The sequence below is a fragment of the Sinocyclocheilus grahami genome, unplaced genomic scaffold (genome assembly GCF_001515645.1).
Source record: "Sinocyclocheilus grahami isolate Dianchi unplaced genomic scaffold, SAMN03320097.WGS_v1.1 scaffold552.1, whole genome shotgun sequence".
Classification (NCBI taxonomy): Eukaryota; Metazoa; Chordata; class Actinopteri; order Cypriniformes; family Cyprinidae; genus Sinocyclocheilus; species Sinocyclocheilus grahami.
In genome coordinates this window covers 632,522-636,797 of record NW_015505731.1, presented here as the reverse complement: position 1 = coordinate 636,797, position 4,276 = coordinate 632,522, and the positions used below count along the sequence as shown (strand labels likewise).

General features: G+C 47.3%; 1 pseudogene; it reads right to left on the bottom strand.

The window, feature by feature from the left end:
• Positions 1-4,276, bottom strand: part of LOC107555989 (tRNA pseudouridine synthase-like 1) — a 78,490-nt pseudogene that overhangs the window by 13,345 nt on the left and 60,869 nt on the right.

Here is a 4,276-nt window from a genome sequence, read left to right as displayed (position 1 = left end):
TTCTTTCTTTGCGTGAACATTTGGGCGGCGTTATGCAAATCTTCCCACATCGTGACGTAGACATGTGGGGGCGTGTTAGAACGAGCCGTTTTAGGTAGACGTGGCAGAGTCTTAACTTTTATAAAGAATATCTCTTTGGATTTGAGACTTTAGTCTTTGCAACTTTACAGATCTTCTTTATGCACCAAGAGCTTGTAACACTCCAAAGAGAAAGGAAAACTTGAAATCGCATCATATGACCCCTTTAATGTTCACGCATCACCCTCTCACTCCAAAGTTCCGCTGCTTCAAAAAGACAGCATAGCTGCATAGGTCTCTCTCCGTTACTGCCATTTCTGTGTGATGTCTGAGACCTGAAGCAAAGCGGTACACATATGTGCGTGATACGGCCCTGTAGCGTGCGTGGAAGTCACTGTGGACACGGTAAGCCCTGCTGATTCTGGGAAATAAGACAGAATGGCAGACACTGATTCAAATCTGGTAATGTACATATGTTTGTTTTGCAAACTCGCTCTTCAATTTCCTCCCAAAAAGGTTCAAGTTAGTCCAGAGTGATCAAGACATTGGAGGAAATATCAAAACACTGGTTTCCATGTAAGAAAAACAATCATTGAAATGCAGCTTGATATCATAACAAACAAATCTGGTTTATACTCGTGGTTGAGGACGGAACACAAGAGCGACATGGAAATGTGTTCATTCATCTCTTCAACACAACATATTCAAGTAAAGGAAATTCCGATGCACTGCTGAAACCATTTAATGGTTTTGCCAAAATTTTCAAAAGTAAACTTATTTACTTCAAGGCCTCCTTTTGTCAAAGACAACATTTGAAGGCCCCGTGTTTCTGTTACTTCTGTTACAATGTCATAGATATATTTTTAAATAATTACAAATAGTGTAATATCATCACAGTATAATTACAATATTTAATAAATCCAACATTTTAATATAACTGCAATAATTTAAAACTTTTTACAAAAATAGCTAATATTAATTAAATTTTATAATAAAAAAAAAAAGAATGTTCATCACGGTTTACTCTTTTTATTAACCAATGAATTTACATTTATTGATAATAAAAGGTTTTAGTTTTTTTTTTATCAAACATTGACATTTTTACTCTATAAAATACTTTGTGCTTGACAAATATATATGTATATACATTTTTTTACATATAAAAATACACATAAAAGTGTACATTTATATTATAATCATTAGAAGACATTTTAGATTTTATTAATTTCCAAGACATTTCCAGCACTAGAAGTCACACTTAAAAGCCTCTATAGTATATCCATATAGCACAGTACATAGTATGTCCAAGACCACAAGTTGTTAAAGGAAGATTTCATATTTTAAGCCATTCTGTGCCTCCCTTGGAAGTGTGCTGAGGCCTTCTATCCCGTCTCGGCCCCTGGTTGTGAACTACTGCAACTAATGCACATTAAAGAAGGAATCAAACCACTTCTTCAGACCTGATTATCAAAGCAACCAATAAGCAACACCTTAGCATCAGAGCAGTGAGTTGTGGACAGGCAAACACCTCGCATTTTCTTCAGAACGCATTAAAATGTAGTTTACATATTCAATATCATGTGTACTATGTGAAATACTATTTAAATAAATATACTTATAAGTTGAATAAACATACAACAGCATGTCCAAAATCTGTCCTGCTCCAAATACTGTCAGCTGCTGGGATGGTGGTCTTCATCTGACTAAGTGCCATTATCCATTAAACAACAAAGTGCCTCAATTCCCCATTAAATATTTATGCAATACAATCCCATGAGACCTCCCTGAAGCACATGACCGAGGGCTTCATCATCATTCATGAGAGGCACAATATGGATATTCTATGAGCATATTAAATGTTACATTTAATTACAGCGTCACAAAATATGATCAAGTTCAAAAGTGGTGCAGGTCATGTTCATATCCAATACACTTACTGTGATGAGGCCACAAGAGTCAAATGCTTTTATTATGATAACAGAAAATGACTTTTATAAAGAACAGACCACAGATGGGAGATAAACTGCTAATATACCAATATAACGTTTTTGTATTAAAATAAAAACATTTTTAAAAACAATAAAAAAAACATTCTAGATAGACAGACAGATAGTGTAACAGGGTGAAGAATCACACGACAAGAAACCTCAATCAATTCCCCGGAGGGTGGATTTATTGGGGTGAGGGGTGCTCGTGAGAAAGGTCCAGGTAGGTGCTCCTGTGCCGTGAGTGCTCTATTCCGTCTTCCCAGTGCAGAGGGTCCGTGCAGTGCTCCTGTGGGGCTGGTCGGTCACACGCTGCTTTCTGTGGGGAAAATGAGAGGGCGAGTTAGTGCTCAGTCTCATGGAGGAATCTTCTAGATGGCAGGGCTTGCATGGTTTATGTAGCCGCCGCCTGATGAGGTGCAACTGTGACCGATCAGCCTGTGATTATGATGGCCAGGTGCTCCTCGCTTGTTTCCAGTGCGATGCTGATGAAGCTTCGGGACGCTCGTCACACTCCCCCCCCCCTCAAGCATTGGTATCCTTGGCGCGGGCCCGGTCTCCGTTTTGGTGCGTGGCACCACCAACAACAATTTTTCCTCCCCCCTTCGCTGTGCGACACAGTACAGCAAGCCATTTTGCACGACGAAGTGCGGGAGAGGGTGGGGACCAGGCTGAACCTCCTTGCCTTCGATGACCCGGACCTGGGTCCATCCATGCTTCAGCCTGTCGTCCTCCCGCTGTGCCTTCCCAAATGAGCCCCCTCCCGTCACCTGTTGGAACACATCATAGAAGACGTTAGGATTTTGGGAGGGGGACTCCCCTTCTCTCCCGCTATCCAAGGCCAGAAGTACGGGCCGCTGATGAGGTCCTGTCGTGGGCCTCCTTCGGCGGCCCCCTCCTGGACTGGCAGGCTGCGTAGCCGTGGCCAGCAGGTGGTCAAACCCTGGCTGGGAGCGGCCGAAATGGTCACCCTGCGAGCGGGAACTTGTCGTGTGTCCCCGTGGACACAGGTTATGGGGAGGGGAAGATCCTTCATGACCCCGACTTCCACCGGCCAGGTGCCGGGAGCGGCCGAAATGGTCACCCTGCGAGCGGGAACTTGTCGTGTGTCCCCGTGGACACAGGTTATGGGGAGGAAGGCTTTACACTCCGTTCAGGGGGCGAGAATATGCGACTGGACCAGAGTGACTTCCGTTGGCATGGGCTCATCCCGCTGGGAGGGAGCCGCCGGCCTGCGTACTGGTCGCGGGTTGCCCTCCGGCACGCAGCGCTCCTGGATCACCCTCCGGGGAAACGGCGGCACTCGCTCCCCAGCATCCCGGTGTTGGGCCGCATCCGCCAGCTCGACAGCCTCCACCAGCTCCGATGTGGTGGTTGGGTTCCTCATCCCAACGGCCTGTTGGTGAGATCGGGGAAGTGCTCGGAGAAGGCGGTCTATCACCACGCGCTCCGCCACCTGTCCAGCCGATGGAGCCCCCTCCAGCAGCCAGTGCTGCGCGAGTCGTGTGAGTTCGGGCCCAGGCCGGCAGACGGGGCTTATACTCCCACTCGTGGAAGTGCTGGGCGGCACAGATAGGGGATAGCCCCAGGCGGGCTAGGATTTCCTTCTTGACCTCCTTATATTGATCGGCGGAGGCGGCAGGAAGAGCGAAGTATGCACCCTACGCTTCGCCCGTCAGCAGGGGAGCCAGCACCCGTGCCCAGTCATCCTGATGCCACCCTTCCAAAGTGGCCGTCGCTTCGAACATTTGTAAGAAGGCTTCTACGTCATCATGAGGGGTCACGCGGCGGCACGCAGTGCCGTGAGTTCCTGCTCCGTCTTTCCTTGCGGGTGGCGAGGTGCTCAACAATTTGTTGCTGGCGGATGCTAACCTCGGTGAGCCGCTGGAGGATTTCGTCCATGGTGGGGGAGGAGCGCTCGCCTGTGACAGAAACCGGAGACAAAAACAAGGAAAAAAGGTGAGGTGAAGAAGATCGCTTGTCTGTGATTCTTCACTGATTCGCCCGCATTCTCCACCAGTGTAACGGGGTGAAGAATCACACTACAAGAAACCTCAATCAATACCCCGGAGGGTGGATTTATTGAGGTGAGGGGTGCTCGTCAGAAAAGTCCAGGTAGGTGCTCCGGTGCCGTGAGTGCTCTCTTCCATCTTCCCAGTGCAGAGGGTCCATGCAGTGCTCCTGAGGGGCTGGTCGGTCACACGCTGCTTTCTGTGGGGAAAATGAGAGGGCGAGTTAGTGCTCAGTCTCATGGAGGAATCTCCTAGATGGCA